The sequence below is a fragment of the Crocodylus siamensis genome, chromosome 1, assembly GCF_052110815.1.
Source record: "Crocodylus siamensis isolate JL-2025a chromosome 1, ASM5211081v1, whole genome shotgun sequence".
Taxonomy (NCBI): Eukaryota; Metazoa; Chordata; order Crocodylia; family Crocodylidae; genus Crocodylus; species Crocodylus siamensis.
Window position 1 is genome coordinate 295,414,170 of NC_143395.1, and position 18,522 is coordinate 295,432,691.

Consider the following 18,522-nt stretch of genomic DNA (forward strand, 5'->3'; position numbering starts at 1 on the left):
TGACTCTACTGCACAGTAGCAATGGCATCACAGTTAGTGCCTGCCAATGCTATGGTGCTGTAGCATCTCACGTAGGCACGCTCAGTGTATCATAATCTGCTGATGATAGGCCAACGGATGATAGGCCAACAGAACAAATGAGAAGGAAAAAGAGAATGGTACCTAAGGTTTAATGCCTTGTTTCAGAGGTCACACAGTTGTTACATACAGCTCTTGTGGAAAGAGCTGTATGTATTTCATACATTCTATTCTATTTCATTCTAAATTTGAACTTTCCATAAAGAAGAACTTATCTTAAAGCCTCTGTTTACATGTGTTGCCAATACTTGATATAGAATATCCATATACGGTAATTTGACTCAAACATTTTGGTTTTGATTTCATTTTGTGTCTGTGTGAAAGAGACACATCAGTATCCATCCTAGCACAGCAATTAACTGCGTTTTGAATCTGTTCATTTCAAATGAGGACTGAATAAATATATGCTTCAATTCTGTCTTAATATTTAATTTATATTCTTGGCAACTGTAGAATGTATAAGTTAATGCTCATTGGTCTTATAACCTGCTTTCACTTAACATGTATGAGAAGTCTTTTCAACGTAGGATAAAAACAGTATTTCACTGGTGTCTTTTATAAGGGAGGCATTAACTGAGTTGTGTGTGTGGATGCTCCTGCTAGTCCTAGAAACCCAGATGTTCCTGGCTAGAGGAATTTGTTTTTTCTGCTCAAGATCATATCAACCACCAAACCTAGAGGCAAGAAGGATTTTTTTCCCTAGGTTAAATTATCATGGAATTGTGGGGGAGGAGGGTAAGGTGGGGCATGGTTTTTGTCCTAGGATCTTCTGGGCATATCTTTACCAACTGCTACTCTGTCATTGCAATGGCAGATCATAGGCAGTCCTCTCATCTCTTGTGGTTTAAGCACCTTTGGTATGTTTTAGATATTCCTGGTGTTTTGGAGTATTGCTCTTTGCAGTTGGGAATGAGGATCTGAAGTAGTTAGTATTTGGGGATTCTGTCAGTTACTAATAGCCTGAAAACACGGAAGACTGGACTTGATGATCCAAGAGACCCCTTCCCTTCTTATGTTCCTATAACTTTTAAAGAGGTATATCTTGGCCCAGAAAGGACTTAGGGTTATTTTTACAGAGTATTTGATTACTATAATTGTTTATAGCTTTAACAAACTATTCTGATGTTTTGAGTTAGGATCCTCCTCTGCCTTGAGATAAAATTTTTAAAAATTTGTCTAAATCTTTCCTGAATAAAACTGCCCCCATTTAGTGCCAGCAGATAACAACATACTTTGTTTGAAGAAGGAAAAATAAATCTGGGTGGTCAAGTTATCCCTTTGTTCTCTGCTTCCCAGCTTCTTAACTTTTCCCCAGCCCCTTCTCTCCTACCCCTTGGTCCCCGCAACCCCTTTACTGTCAGATCCTGTTCTCACTGAGTGCATGGAAGTGAGGAGCAAATTTGTAAACTATAACATTGGAATTAAACATGGCTGTAACAACTTGCATACAGTGCCCACACACAGTTCATCCAGAACTGATGCATGCCACTTTTTTTAAACTGCTGCACAAGTTTTACTGCAGTTGACTAACTGGCTCCACAGCATGGACAATGAATGCCTCCTGTGGCTGGGAGGGCACAGCGACCACCTGCAGACAGTGGCAGCAAGTGGGAACTGCCCGCAGGTAGCTGTGGTGAGGACGGGCTGAGCAGGGACCACCTGCAGGTGGCCACGATAGTATCGGAGGGGAAGGGTAGCCAGTGGGGACCGACCGCCTGCAGCCGTCATCTGCAATGTCAGCAGCGAGGCAGGGAGGGGGTGGCGACTGCCCATAATAGCTGGCAGTGGCTGCAGCAGCAGCCAGTCTCAGGGGCAGATGACACTAGGGCTATTGGAGTCGCAATCTTGCTAAAAGGAGATACCATGTGTTCCCTGCAACACAGAGAAATAGTGGCAGACAGGCTCCTGCAAGCCACCATAGAAACAAATGGGACAAGAGTTTGAAGTACTGCATGTGTACATGCCAGCCAAAGCAAAGGCAAGGTGTGATTTCCTGGAAAATGTGGCCCTAACAATACCAAGCAGCTGGCCAGTAACCATCGCAGGGGATTTCAACTGTATCGTTAGTAAAGAAGACAGAGTCAAGAGCACCCAGAGGGCAGATATAGACAGATCCTCTGGGCTACTGAAACAGCTGATCAAGGACCACAGCCTAGTAGATTCTGGGAAAGAAGCCAAAGGCCCCAGTGGGAAATTTCACCCAAGTAGACCCAGTAGTGCAAACCAAAACCCAGATAGACTTTGTCCTCCTCCCCAAGGGGTGGAGGGCAAGGGAAGCCTGCTTCACACTCATCTGTTTCTTGGATCACTGCCTCCTCACAATCCAGGCAAAAATGGGAGGTCAGCTGGAGGGGGCAAAGGGGTGTGGAAGCTAAAAACAAGTCTGTTGGGAGACGAAAAGACCCAGCAAAGTTACAAAGAATACTATGTAGGCTGGAGGACCCTTGGGAGCCTGTACCCAAATCAGACACAGTAGTGAGCCAGCATCAAAGACAGAACTGAGGTTTTCTTCAAGCAAGCCAGGAAGCAGTGAGCTTTCTCCCACAGAAGGCAGCACAAGCACCTGACTTTTAAGTTACAGGACCTGCACAGGCAGGCAGCAGTGGGCTGGGATATGAGGGAGGGCATGCAGGAGGTAAAGGCCCAGATTGATGCCTGGTATCAGGAGGAAACCAGGAAAGAGCTCATTCAGGCCAGGGTGCCATGGGTGGTGGAGGGGGAGGAATGGTCTGTTTACTTCTCCAGGCTGAAGAAGAGCAAAGAGAAGCCCATGATGTGCCTGAGAGATGGAAAAGGAACGGAGCACTAGTTGAAGGAAGGCATGGTGGAAATGGTAACCATTTTCTACCAAGAACTCTATACCACACGGCAGGAGGACCCAGGGTCCATGCAGCAGTGCCTGCAGGGGCTCATCCAGGCCCTCAGAGAAGGCAAACAGCTGGAGGAGGTGGTTGAGAAGATCCTCCAGAAGTTTAACAATGGTAGGACTTCTGGGTTGGATGGCCTACCCAAGGAGTTTTATGTGATCTTCTGGCACTTGGTAGGCCCCAACCTGCTGGAGCTCTTTCAAGAGTGACTGCAGAAGGGCCGATTGGGTCCTGGGATGGACTGGGACCTTGTGACCCTCTTGCATGAGAAGAGTTCGAAGGAAGAGTTGAATAACTGGCAGCCCATCACCCTCCTGAATTTTGACTATAACCTGCTGGCCAAAGTCTTGGCTGAGTGATTTAAATCGGTCCTAGGTTCCATCATCCATGAGGATCAGTTGTGTGTAGTACCAGGAAACCAGTTCCACGGGGCCCTGCTTCAACTGAGGGATGTGTTCCAGCTGGAACAGGACAGATGGCAGAAGTGGGCAGGGCTGAACCTGGAAAAGGCCTAACAGAGTGTCACACCAGTTTCTCTTTGAGACGCTGAAGTGAATGGGTGTCCCCCTGACCTTAACTGGCTGGATAAGGATGCTGTACACAAAAGTGAGCAGCAAGGTGCGGGTCAACAGGTTCTTGAGAACACAGATTGCGATCAAGTCAGGGGTCCACTAGGGCTGCCCACTCTCCCCAGTCCTTTTTATTTGTGCCATTGAACCCCTGGCCCAGCATATCAGGCAGGACCCCAGGATACACGGAGTTCAGATCCCTGGAGGAAGTTAGGAAGAGACCGAGGTCCTGGCCTACATGGATGACCTGAACATCCTGTGCTGGAATACGTGTGCTGTAGAGAAAGCCCTGTGGCACACACAGATCTATCAGGTGGCAGCAGGGATCAAGCTCAACCTGAGCAAAAGCATCTGCATGGCCATGGGTGAGCTTGGGGACCTGGAATCCCTGGGGGCCTCAGTTTCCCACGAAGGGGTCAAGATCCTCAGAGTGGAGTTCAGTGCCAAGTTGAGCAGAAGGACAGCCTGGGGGAAGAAGGAGGCCAAAGTGAAGCAGAGATTGGGTCTGTTGCATGCGTACCACCACTCCATGGGGGGAGTGAGTGGTGCTCATGAAGGTGGTGTTGCTACCAGTGCTTCTGTACACCACACTGGTCTTCCCCCACCCTTCACCGAGTGTGTCACCCACAGAATCCAGAAAGCTATGTGCATTTTCTTCTGGGGATCCAAAATGGAGAAGATAGAAAGGAAGACCCTATACAAAAAGAAATGGGTCGGGGCAGGGGGATGCCAGACATCCACCTGTTCCTACAGGCATGGTACACGAGCCAGATCTGCAAGCTGGCAACCGGGCCAGCAACCAAAACATCCTGTCTTGTCAAGTATTTTACAGGTCACCTCCTGAGACTGGGTGGGGTGTACACACCAGCCAAAGAGACCATGCACCATGGAATACTCCTGGTTCTGCAGTGTGCTGAATGAGTTCCCAAGTGAGTACGGGCTACAGAAGGAAAGCCCACACATCATGTCCAACCACAAAAGGCAGTCAGAAACAGAGAGGCTATTGACCATGGAGCTGCTTCCTGACAATGACTGCCAGGCCATCTGGGACTGGATCTTCCACAAAGACCTAGAAAAAGACCACATAGACTTAAACTGGCTCATAGCTTGCTGCATACTCCCAGTAAAGGCATAGAGGCACAGAGCGAGGTGAGAGACTAGACCCAGCTGCCCCAGCAGAAGCTGCCAAAGTGAGAATGAGACCGTCGACCACCTCCTTTGGCTCTGCCCCTATGCCAAAGGAGTGCGGAAAAAGGTCAACCAGCTCCTTGAGGAAGTGACAGGAGATAGGCTAATGACAAGGGAGGTGGCACTGTACGGACACCTGACTAAACAACAAGGGTCACAGACCAGCTGTGACCAGTTTGTGTCCTATGTCAGAACTGCCCTGTGGCAATGCACGAACCTACTGATATACAGTCACACTAAGCTCAAGTAAATGGACTGCGTTAATATGTTTCTGAGCGAACTCCAGTCCTACCACCAGAAAGCGGTGGGAGAGGATGGAGAGGATGCAGCCAACTCCACCTAAAAAAGAGACATTTGACACAGGCTGTTCAAAGCCTCCTCAGGAAGGGAAGTGGACAGGGAGAAAGAAGAGGATAGTGACGTAACTGGACCTGGAGACAGCGAGAAGGTCAGCAACAGGATCAGCAGCAGAAGTGACAGCGACAAGGACTGTGAATGACCCGAGAATGTAAACCCCAAACTGGGGCCTGGACTAAGGGACTGCATATGGATTAGGGAATGGAAGAGGGTGGGAGCGTGCAGGGGAAAGGGTGAGTTTATTGTAACAGGTGCGTGGGTTTCTTAATGTAGTTTAAGAGGTGTGATGGAAAGCCTAAGGTAGAGGTTTTATATATATATAAAAATATATTTTATTAAAAAAATTAAAAAGTAGGTTTCCAGTATGGGCCATGTGTTTTATCACCATGCTCAGTATCTGCATTCAGTCAATTTCACAGTTGGTTTCTATTGCTGAACACGTGCTGCTTTTGGTAGCAGCTTAATGATAGAAAATTGTATTTAGTGAGATTTCCTTGTACATAGTTATAACAAAGAGCTTTTTTCCCGGTACCAATTGTTGTGGGGAGAAAAAACCCATCATTTATTTGAGTAAATATGGTAATCTATTGCAGTGCATAACCAGCTTCATAATGAGAAAGGCTTTTCTAATATCCCTAAATTCCCTTCCTCCAATTTAAGACCATTACTCTTTGCCCTGTTCTCTGTGACCACAGGGAATAACCTAGCACAGTGGTGTTCAATCTATGGCCTGTAGGCCGGATCCTATCCCCAAAGGGCATGTGTAGATGAAACAGGGGCCCTAAATTGAAGTGGTGGGTTTTAAAACACACCACTTCAATTTAGGGCCAATTAAACCTATGTCATGCACACACCTCACTGACTTACCCGCATCTACGGTGGGGAGGGGAAGATGAGCTGCCAGCAGGCGGAGCAGTCCCTGGGCTGAGCAGGGGAGGGGGCTGGTGCTTCCCGCTGTGACAGCGGCAGCCCCTGCCCCAGGCTGCACCTGCCCATAGGCATCTGGCTTGGGCGGTCCTAGGGGGCACCATGGCCACAAAGGGAAGCACCGGGCCCCCACACAGCTCAGGCAGACAGGCTCCGCGGTGGGGAGGGGGAGAGATCATGCTCACCATTTTTTGGGGGGCAGAGCCTGCTTTCCCAGGCTGCTGCCAGGCTGCCTGCAGGGTTTCCTGCAGAGCTGTGGAGTTGCACAGAGCCTGGTGCTTTACTCTGCAGCTGTAGGGGCAGCAAACTACAATTCCTTGAAGGAAATTTTAGTTTGCTGCACCCCAAGTAATTTAAGGCGTGTTACACCACTGAATTTCCTACAGTCTGGAATTAATGCACAATACGCCACAGGTGTACAAACACCGACACCATTAAAGCAATGCAAAAGCATTTAGTCTGCTTTAAAGTGTCATGCACACACGCCCCTTGTTTCATCTACACACAGCCAAAGTGACTAGATCCAGCCCATGGCATGGGAAATTAACAGCAAGCAGCTCAATTCAGCATGTCTGCTTCCATGCCTGAATCCTGCTATTCTCTCCCCTCCCCTGGACTATCCTCTCCATAGTCTTCCCAGCTCTCTCCCTCTCCCCTTCCCTATGGCAGGCACTCTCTTCCTCTATCCTATCCTCCCTCTGATGCTGGCAGCCACTCCCCTGCACCAACTCTCCTTCCTGTGGTGGCCCATGATGCAGCAGTCACAAGCACCTAGCCCACCACCCTAAAATGTTGAGTTCCACTAGGCCAGCACCATCCTTGTACTATTTGAGAACTGCTACAATGTTTCCCCTCACTTTTCTCTTCTTCAGAATGAACACACTTAGTTCATTCAACTTTCTCCTGTAAATCATGTTTCTTAGACCTCTAATAATTTTTGCAGCTCTTCACTGGACTATTTCCAATTTCTCTGTCTTTCTTGAAGTGTGGTGCCCAAAACTGAACACAGCATTCCAGGTAGGTCCTTGCCGCTGCTGAAGAGAGTGAAACAATCACTCCATTTCAATCACAGATAATACTCCTGTTTTTTGGGGGGTTGTGGTTTGTTTGTTTGTTTGTTTTGGGGTTTTGCTTTTTTTGGTTTTTTGCAGCAAGAGCATACTTGGCTCAGATTCAGTTTGTGGTCCACCATGACCCCCCCAGGTCTTTATCTACAGCAATTTATGTTTTTGTGTTTGATGGTTCCATTTTAAATGCAGTATTTCACTCTTGTCCTTACTGAGTTTTATTCCATTAATTTTGGAATTTTCATCATATTTTCTTCATTATTTTTCTAGTTTACCAAGGTCATTCTGAATCCTGATCCTATCCTCCAAAGTGTCTGCAGCTCCACTCAATGTGATATCATCTGCAAATTTAATAATTGCACTCAATCCCATTACTCTAAATTAGGAGTCAAATATACCTATCCCCCAAGGCCAGATTCACACCATGGGGTTCATCAAGGGTAGGTAGCACAAGGGAACTACACAGCTAAATGCAAAAGCCATTTGCCCCACCACCAACACATTTATCCAGTGGGGCTCTCTACTCCAGATTTCAGCAGCAGGCCCTGGCCCCAAATTCCCAGCCCCATTAGAAGCCTTACTGTTCTGATTACAGTCCCATGGGCTGTATGTTTGACACCCCTGCTCTAAACTATTGATGATGATATTAATGAAACAGTACCTAGACCCAGGGCAGACCTCTAAGGAACCCCACTTGATACCTACTTGCAATTAGACACCCAGACATTGATAAATACTTTTTGAGCACGATGATCCTACCTGTGATGTGTCTGCCTTACAGTAGTTTCATTTACAACTAGGGTGACAAATGTATGGCCCAGACTGCAAAGCTGTTGTCTGGCCTGGGGGCTCCTGGAAAGTCAGGACACTTTGGGATGGGGCTAGTAGGGGGAATTGCTGAAGAAGCTGGGGCTATGGATCTACATAGAGAAACAACCTTATAGCTTTCTGAGGGTAATACTACTGCTGCTATGGGGATAAGAAAGACCACACGCCCCAGCTGGTCTTAAATGTTGGGATATTTAGTAGAAATACCAAAAGCAGAAATTCAATAAATATCTGTCCCCTGTGCAGATAGGATCTGTGTTATATTCCTGTGTGAAGAAGCCTGGACTCCATTATGACTGTGGTTTAAACAAGATTATGATTATGGAGAACCTGACTGTGTGAGTGCAAAGCTTCCCCTTCACTCAGCACTGGAGTTACTTACTTGAGCTACACAGTATGTTAGAATATGAGTGTCAAAAATACAGTGCATTGGAGCCCTATTATCTGGCCCCGGTGCTGCCCGTGAGTCTCAAAGTTGAGCCACAGGCAGCATGCAGGGTGTGCCATGTGCAGCGCTGCCCCAGGGCTGTGGTGCTGAGCCCCAGAGCGTCTACCACATGCAGCAGCCCCAGAGCAGCCGGAGCAGAACCGAGCTGCACATGGGACCCACTGCACTGCTCCAAGACACGTGGTGGATCCAGCATGCATGGCTCGTTTGTGGGTCCCATCCGACCATACGCCACTTACCCAGGCCCTGGGGCTGGATGAGTTTGACACCCTAGCCGTAAAAGGAACAAGTGAGCTTCAGCCCACAAAAGTTTGTGCTACATACATATGTGTATACACACCGGGTTTGAATTACACTTTGTCTTGGGGGGGATCTGCAAAAAAAATTGGGCTGCCCATTCCAATGTCCTAATAAAATCAGACCCCCCACCACAGGTTATGATTTTCATATCCTACGGGGGGGGGGGCTCTCACCTCTTGGGAGGGGGTTAACTCCCGCTCCCAAGCTCCCCCATAATTTGAATGCTGTATATATACACAATATATATTATATACATTATAATATAAATGCGTAATATACCATGCAAACATTTGTGTATACATACGCACACACATTTACATTGTACACACAGGTATATACATACATGCATATATACCCACGTACATATGTATGCACTCCTGGATGCATATGTAGAGACACAGATATGTACACCCACACACGTACCTACATATACTCATGTATACTTGTGTGCATATGTACACGCACATGTATGCAAGTGTATATCCACTTGTATCCATATAGACACATATAGACACGCATGTGCACATATATATACACACACACCCCCCCACATTTCTGCATACTTGCACGCCTATGTATGCGCACGTGGGTCTATACACACACACATCAGTCTCACATACACACACGCGCAGCTCTGTAGGCCCGCAGGCCGTCACCCCGCGCGCGGCCCCGAGCGCTCCCGCCTGCGCGGCCGCGCGCACCCCGCCAATCCCCTGCCCGCTGGGGCTGAGGCGACTGTGGTTCCACGGGGCGGGGCGCCAGGCCGCTGCCCTCTCCCAACATGGCCGCACTTGCATCGCCGCCCTCCCGCTAGAGCCTCTCGCGAGAGGTAGAAGCAGAGGCGCGAGAGGACTCTATGGTTCAGAGCGGGAGGAGAGGAGAGGGGAAGGGGAAAGGCAGGCAGGCACGCGAAGGAGAGAAGGCAGCCAGGAAGGAGAGCAGGGTAGAGCGCCGTGCTCGCGGGGCACGCCGGGACAGCTCGCTCAGCCCCGCGAGTCCTCCGGGGCTGCGCCGCGCCGATCTCCGCGTTTGCTCCCAAGATGGTGGCGCCGGGCGCGGGCTCGGGCTGACACAGCGGAGCCCGTAGGGCCCAGCCCCCGCACCGCAGCGCGCCCACGCCCGGCCCGGCCGGCCTGGCCGGAGGCGGCGCCGGGGAGCAGGCCGCAGCGCTCAGGTCCGCGCCGGGGCCGGGGGGCAGGGAGGGTGGGCACAGGAGGCCTCTGTTGCGCGGGGCTGGGCGGGGGCTGGAGGTGGTGGGGCGCGGGCTTCCGCGTGACCTTGGATGAACCGAGCGGGGCCGTGACTCCGTTTCCCCCTGACAGGGCCGGAGAGCGAGGCGGGGCCCTGGACCGCGGGGCCAGGCGCTCGGCCCGGCGTGCACTGTCCGGGGCTGGCTGCTGGGGTGTGTGTGGGGGCATATATGTGTGTGTATGTGTGCCTGTGCGTGGTCGTTGCGATGGGGAGGGCTGTATGTGGTGCGCGTGGCCCCTGTCACGCTTTGGGCAGGTGCTGGCTTCAGCTGCAGGTTTCTGGGTTGGTTCTGGACAGAGGGAGTTCCCCCCCTCCAGCAGGGAGGCAGAGGCAGGGTAGACCCGCCTCTTTATAGACTAATCAAATAAGATGCATAGTGAGAGAGAAAGAGGCAGAGATGGAGAGAGCAGGAGCAAGCCTAAGCTTTTGTAGGTTGGTCTGAAGTCAGAGTAGACCCACATCTTTATAGACTAATCAAATACAATACATGTATAGAGACACACATGAAGAAAGCACAGGTGAATCGGCAGGAGCAAGCATAAGCTTTCATGGCTTGGTCTGAAGTCAAAGAAGGCAGGGTAGGCCCACACCTTTATAAACTAATTAAATAAGATACATGTATAGAGAAAGAGCATAAGCTGTCATGGTTTACTTCATCATATGTTTTGCAGACTGCCTTTTTTGAGCAGTGCACCTCACTGTCCAAACTCGTGGCCTGACTTTTTGCAGGCTGGAGGCTCGTGGCTGTTCTGCAGTGGCACAAGGGGATGCAAAGCCAGTGGTGGAGCAGCGCAGACCATTACACTATTAAATGCTTCTGACTCTTGGGATGTATAACTACAAATACCACTGATCAAACTTGTTGCCTTAAGGTTGGCCACGCTGTGCTGCTTTCTGGTGCTTGTCACTTTGGAGCTCTGGGTTCTGGGCTGCTCTAGGGCAAGGAATGTGGTTCATTCCTGTGAGCTCATCCTTGCAAAGCAGACCTCTGTTTCTGTGCAGTCTTATTGGCTTTCTTAGGCTGGGTTTCAAAGAAGGCATAAGGTGTCACAAGAATCCGGTTATCAGATCAGGCCCTGCATGGTACAGGGCATTGAGCCTCTCGTCTACCAAAAAGTCAGTTCTGCGATTGAAAACCTTGTGTTGTAGTTGAGTATTACACACCACTCAAAAAAAACCAAAAAACAGTAGGCAAGTAATTTAAGTGGATGTTGTGTGTGCTGCAAATGCAGCCCTGGGAAAAAACTTTAAGGTTGCAAAGTTTCTGGCTCTGCATAGCACTGTGAAATCCAGAGTTTGCCACTGATTATGAATGGTAACTGTATTAATCTACTAAACTAAACATATACATTTTGTATTCTAACATGAACATGACTCACTTCCTCCTAATATCACATTGTCTAAATCTACACGTTTTGACTAGTTGTTATGGAAAAAAACAACACGTTAACATTAAATATGGTGAGCAGTTCCAATACTAACCAGTCTTAAACCAGTGATTATCAAAGTAGTTAATGTAATGTTTTCATATCGGAGTTAAGTCTGTATCTAGAAAGATTATCTCATTCCCCATTACTGTATTATTTCAGTGCCTCTCATATCGTTAAAAAAAATCCGTCTTTCTTCCTTCCTAGCCTGAAAAAAAATAATTTGATTTGCTTACTGTATTTTATTTTTGGTCTTCTTGGGGGAGGAAGTATATTTTTGTATACCTTGGAGAAAGTTATTGAAGGAAATCTAAGTCAAAGAAATGAGGCTTGTAATGCTTCAACTGTCTGTACCTTTTTGGGACTAAATGCCATAGTCTAGATTCAGATCCTTATGCATTGCAATATTGTATCTCTGGTATCTTGCTGTCCTTTATATCACACACAACTGTAGGTTTAAAACTCACTCTGCATACAGCTGTGGTTGCTAAATGACTTGTTGGTGATGCTTGTAAATAATTGGCAGTTCTTGTGGGCTTTAGCAAATTAATAAGTAGGATGGGTGCAAACGTAGTCTTTCTATAGTAGTCTTGTACCTATCATCATTTTTGTTTTCAGATTACTAATGGGCCTTTTCATGTCATGTTGGGCTGAAACTTCTAACAAAAACTACTGGCCTGAGAAGAGGTTTCCTAATTTTAAATACGTGAAATATTTAGCATGCAAACTTTCAAAAGTGACAGTAGCTGGGTTGATTTTTCAGAAGCTTTTCAGTACAACTCTCAAAAAAAATGATCACTACGTAAAAGTTAAAAAGTGTAATCCTGCTGCTCTTGCAAAACCATTAGTATATTTGTTTACGCTAAGCTATTTTCCATTTTTTTTCTTCCTTAACTACCACCAGTCCAGCTTTCAGGTGATGGTGCTCATGTAGATAAGGTTTGGGGATTTTAACCCCAGTCAACTAAACTCTCTTTTTTGAGCAATGTTAGATTACCTGATACCCCATTACAAGCCAGGTTTTAAGTATGTTATCTGTATTGCTTTTATTAACCAATTATATTAATTGTGGGACAGTTTTAGAGAAGCTATTGGGAAGGGGATTGGTCTTTTAGTGCCATGTCTGTAGTTGTTAGAAAATTAGTTACTGAATGTGCACAGTAGCTAGTGTTCATAACATTGGTGTCTTTTCAGAATAGTTTGTGCTAAGTTCAGAATCATATTGAAACTGATATTTTTGGCAATATAGGTTGTAAACTAAAATGTGGTATTTTGTGCACATAAAATATTCCATTTCATAGCCAGCTGTTCATTTTGTTTTGTTAATGTTCTTTATCTGAAAGTAATGCTGGTTATATGTAATGATCTTGAGGACTAAAGTCCTCTTTTCATGCATAAGCAAATATTATTATTGATTATGTTGAATAGGGTACCTCACACTGCCATGCCATAGTGCTTCAGCCTTATCCCGGAAAGTCTGCTTCAAGGCCTGTAACACTCCAGAATCTCCAGTGTATTTTCAACATGTGGATCTCTGATAAGTCTTGCATATGGAAGTATCTCAGGCTGCTTGTTTGTTCCCTACTGTAAATAAATGAGGGCAGTGTAATGATTTTTGCAAGGTGGTTTTTTGGGTGATCTGTTTTATTGGACCAACTAGATAGTTGCAAGTGTGATCAAGCATCCTTTTGGGTACACATTGCTTCATCCAGACCTGAAGAAGGACAAGTTGCATCTGAAATTTTATCTAACATCTCCCCCAGCTATACAGACAGTTTAAGAAAATATATCACCCCCAAAAAACCTTTGTTTTTTGTGTTTCCTGGGCTGTCTTGGCTACAATATATTACTTCAATCACTACAAAATGGGACATATGTGGGTCATTTCAGTTTGTTTGTTTGTTTGTTTGTTTATTTCCCAAAAGAAACTGCTTATAAAAGCAGATAAAATATTAAAATAAAATAGCTGTGGTATATAACAGAAACTCCCAAAATAGTGCCCCAACTTAACCTTAGTTCTGGAAGATATCCTAGCTCAGGCTCTTATGGGTGACCACAGGAATGGACTTCCAGTGCAGAGGATATACTGCTTAGAGTAATCGCCCATGTGTATGCACCAAGCAAACTTAGTGTGTAGATAGTGCTTGCAGGTCGCTGGTCTTGGCTGACCTTAAAAGTCAAGGTGGAACAGGAGGGAGAAGTAAGTCCCTTAGGTATGTAAGCCCCAGGCACTTTAAGCCTTTACTGGTCAAAAACAGCACCTTGAATTGTGCTCACAGCCAGTGCAAATTGGAGTACTGGAGTAATGTGCTCTTGGTAACAGAAGGTGGATGATCACATTCTGCACCAGCTGCAGCTTCCAGGCCATGATCAAGGGTAGCCCTGTGTAGAGGGCCTTGCAGCAATGGCAAAGATCTTATGTTAAATTCCAACATGATAGATTGTCCTGAAATCTATAAAGTATTTAATAACTTCATTTGTATTTTTAAAGTGGGTGCCACCTTTCTTTTCCCCAATATTTATGTCAATTGAGATATCTGGAACATAATTGTGCAGACTTACAAGTACTTATTTTTCTGTTCTGCTTTAAGCTTTGTATGTACAATGCCTCCTAGCACTCTAGGAGAATATTGTAGTTCTGTATTCCTATTTTCAGCTGCCTCAGTTGTTGGGGGTAGAATTTCGGGTGTGTTACATTGTTAATGCTTGACCACCCAGTTCTGTTTTAAACTTTTAAAATTAAAATGATTTGCCAATTGAATGTAGAATGTGGTTGATTCTTAATAATATCTCTTCTGTCTTGCAAATACATTTCTTTGACTTAACTATCTGTAAAGTAGGTATAAAATGCCTGTACCTTGCAAGGGTATTAGGATCTAATTTATGTAAGTTATTTGGAGAGCCTACTGTTAGATAGTATATAATTGTATAGTGTTTCTGTGATTTATAAGCACAGACTATAGGCAACACTTTTCCCCTTGCCTCTCACGTCCCAAAGACTTTAGTGGTGGTAACTAATGATGCTCAACTGTTTGGGTACAGGTCTTTAATAGATAACGCTTAAAATGATCTAAATATATTAATTCTTGTCAGAGAGTAAGTCTTTTTTGCCAGGTGTTGAGGACAGAAATCCATTTACTTAGATGAATCGCCCACTAGCAGAAACTTATACGTCAGTGATTTTCATTGGTAACCTAGGGTGGTGAAAGCTGCTTAGAAGGGTACTGTAGTATGTGGCCCCTGTGAGAGAAGGCAACTGCTGGGCACCTTGCACCTGCTCCTGCATCCCGGTAACACTCCCTGTGGTCCCTCCTACCAGTTAAGGGAGTGTGAGAGGAGCAGGGGAATAAGCCAGACTTGAAACTGCAGCCCATGCCTCCTGGTAGCCAGTGCATTCCATGTGTGTACTCTGCTGTAGGTTGGTTTATTTTCCTGCTTTTGCCGTACTCCCAGGGCTAGTGGGAGGGCCATGCCGAATGGTAGTTCCAGCATTCAAGTCCCTAAAGGAGCAGTGGCAGGGGTTACGCTCATCCCTTCAGGTAGAGCTGGGGACGTTGAGGGGGCAGAAACAGTGGGGCACAGCAGGGATCTGTTCCCACCACCTTTACCTGGCACCAGCCTCTGCACCAGTGCCCACTGTCACCTGCTGCTGCCTGCTGCAGGGACAGCTGCCTCTCTTAATGACTTCCCAGTCTGCCCTCCCTACTAGCCCCTACCAGCTCTGAGGATGGAGGGGTCATGCAGTTTTTAGGGGTGCCTTGCCACCCCATGAAAATTGTTTAAGGTTGCCAAAGAGCAATAAACCAGTCTCTAAATGAGGTACCACTAAATTCCAGAAAGTTATGGAGGCGTCCCTTGAGTCTACAAAGGCCAACTACCAGTGGTCTAAGTAGTGACAAGCAGCCATTTCTGAAAAACAGAATCCTTAGAGTCTAGTGAAAAGGCCAGTAATATTGCCCTTTGCTATGAGAGAATTTGTGGACTCGTCTTCCTGTTTCTAGTTTACAGCTTCAAATAAACTTGCAGCCTTAGAATTAGGCCTCATCTTCAGAGGCATTGGGCACCTTCACTTTCCATTGACTTTGATTGGAGTTCCTCATGCTTGGCTATTCTAAAAGTCTGCCTAATCACCCAGCAGTGCCACACTAATTTCAGTTAGGTGAACAGAGGGAGGGATGGGTATCTAAAAGCTGTATTTGCGATGACTGAACTAACTGCCAAGGTGGATGTTGCCCTGCCAAGGGATACACCTCAGCACATGTTGCAGCATGCTGTTGAATAGGAGAGGAGGAGGAAAAGATGGTTACTTTCTCATCAGTACTTTGGAAATCTAGGGAACAGAGGCAGTGAGGGATCACTGTAGGAGACTGAGAATAAGTCTATATCGCAGGCGGCTCGTTCTGGTGTTGGGATTAGTCTCTAGCTACAACAGCTCATCATGAGCTAGGTTATACCAGCTTTTTGGCAGGGTAAGTCAGCTTGTTTTACTCCACGCTGCTGTGACTAAAAGCACACTCTTACCCAAGCTAGCTCAGCTGTCTCTACAGTGTAGTCAGCAATGTAGTCCTCCCCTGAGTGTGCCAAGCTTTAATTGGTTCATTTCCTGAGATATTTTCACAGCTATCTGTGTAATGGTCTATATATCCATGTAGGTATGTTGCAGTGGACAAGGTAATCATATAATCGGAGGTAGTCCAGAATAAGCAGATGTGCCCAATTATGTGTGGATGCTTTAGTGCTCAGTGCAGTGGTTCTCAGCCTTTTCAGACTCAAGGTACCCCTCAATAGATTCTAGGTGCCCCTCAGAAAACGTCAGCTGAGTTTCTACATGATTTTTTTTGTCTACAGAAACATAAAGTAATTCTTCTGTTGCAAAAAACTCACTCAGTGGGTCAGAATGTTTGTGACATTATGGATTCCTGTTTGAAATCTCTTGGTTTATCTTGGGAATCATGTTTGCACATCTACCAGTACTAATATTGTATTGCATCCTGCAGCACCTTTGAAAGGCTCTCATGGTACCCCAGGGTGCCAAGGCACCCTAGGTTAGACTCATGGACCTAATGTCTCCTCTTTACCTGCCACAGATGCAGTGTTTCTCAGAAACTGCAAGCAGGTCTATCTTCTAACTCACCACAGCAAGGAGGAAGAGGGGCATGAGGTTGGGCTTAATATCTAATCCTGAGAGAATTCTTTGAAAAAGAGAAAATGTTCAATATATGGTACCGGAGAGAGGAAATGTGGGTTCAGGAATACATGAGGGAATCAAAGGTATTAAACAGGTATGCGTGGGTTTAGGTGAAGGACTGAAAAAAGGTAAAACTAAGTCCATTTTCTTTATAGGTAACAATACTGAAAGTGAAGAGGACAGGCAGGATTGAAGGAAATAATTTCAGAGATGAGCCAGAGTTGATGTTTGTGGTGATCAAGATACAGAGCACTTACTAAGAGTCAAAGAGTGAGCAATACTTAAAGATATGTCCAAATATGAGTAGTAGATGTGTAGGTGAGTGTAAGGTTGGCAAGCTGATCAGTTGACATGTCAAATACTGTCAGTTCACCAGTCAGTTGACTGCATGTTTTTTGATTGGTCAGATATTGATCATATATTATAGGAAGGCTTTCTGTGATTATAGAACTAGAGATGTAAATATTTTTTTAAAATAGCCATTTAAACTCTTCTAATTATATTGGTTAACCATTTAACCAGTAACATATACCTACTGTGGAGGGCTGGGGCACAGGGGCTGTGTAGAGAGTTCACTGCAGAAGCCTGGGGTGCCCCGCACTTGTGTGACTGGCAACTAATACCCAGGACCTGGTGTCTTGCAGCACTGGACAGCCTACAGCCAGGCTCTCGGTGGGCAGGCGAACAGTGCAGCACAGAGGAGGCACCTCCCTGTCTGTCACTTCCACCATGTGTGAGCAGGGGAGAGGCAGTCACTTCTCCTCCTCCTCCTGGTCCATGGCAACCAGAGACAGAGAGCCCCAGCGCCTGATGAGAGGAATATGCTGCCACTCAACCGGCCACACTGCCCCACGGTCTCTCCCACTGGAGCACCTCCCGCCCCTCCAGGGGGAACGTACCACTGCTAAGAGCAATGAGATTGAGAACAGGGAGGGAGGGACAGCGGCAGGGATACCCCCAGTAACCAGCACCCACTCTGCTTGCCACAGGATGAATTATAAGCAGGTGGCAAGCAGTGCTCCTGTTGCAAACCATTATGCCTTGCCTTGCTTTCCTTTTCCCTACCTCTTCTCCAGGGAAAAGGCTGGCTCGGCTTGGCTCAACCATCTTCTTGACTCCCAGTTTGCTTCTTGTGTCTCATCTTCCCCCAGACAACCCCAAGCACTTTGATTTACATGACGTGAACTTCTAGTGGAAGAGGCAGGAGGCATGCAAAGGTGGGCTAGTTTAAAAGTTAACAAATACATTAATAGTATAAGTATAATTATCGTTTAACTGTTTAACCTTTCACATCCCTAATAGCAAGAAGGACAAGTGGGTGGAGCTACTGGAGCTGAAGAGGGGTGAATGCAGGTTGTGCCAACTCATTTTTTTTAAATCCTCAGATTTGAACAGTTATCTGATAAGTTATCCAGATAACACAGACATTATTTGACTGTTTCTCTTTTTTCAAATAATCCAGAAGAAACTAGCAAATGTAATCACTATATATGATAGTATTTCCACTGGATTTAGTTTTTCACTGCATTTTTTGCCTTACACTCAGTGACTGTTTCAGTGTATCTGTTGTTTTTGTGAATTTTTTATTACAAGTGGTTTGAAAATTTCAAATTGAAACATGATTTTTTTTTTTTACTAAGAGGGATTAGCGTTAATTAAAAAAAAAAAAAAAAGAGAGAGAAATGAATAGTAAAGAAACCTAAAGCATTTATATGGAAGTTTTGTAAAAGAGCACAAGAAGGAAGACCAGCAAAGAGCAGATGTAAATTCTGGAACTGAATATGTAACTCACATAGAATAATAAAACACCTCTTAAAAGTCTTGTGAAATGTCCCTGGCTATAGTAAAAGAAAGACTCCTTAATAATCTTTCCAAGAAGAAGCTGTTTTCTTCTACTTGTACATTGGATGCTTCCTCTGATCATGCTTTGAGCATATAAGATTCCTCTGATGAAGATGGTATGGTGACAGGAATGGAAAAAAATACTGAAACTCAGGCTACCGATCTTCTGCTGCTTTCACCGTCAA

General features: G+C 45.9%; 1 protein-coding gene across 3 annotated transcripts in view; it reads left to right on the plus strand.

Moving 5' to 3' along the window:
• Nucleotides 1-9,523: 9,523 nt before the first annotated feature.
• UBE3A (ubiquitin protein ligase E3A) overlaps nucleotides 9,524-18,522 on the plus strand; it is an 81,537-nt gene continuing 72,538 nt past the window's right edge. For all 3 annotated transcript variants that reach the window (XM_090064968.1, XM_090064976.1, XM_090064959.1), the window contains exon 1: nucleotides 9,524-9,803. The gene's annotated coding sequence lies outside the window, so the exon portion shown is untranslated. The remainder of the gene's footprint in view (nucleotides 9,804-18,522) is intronic.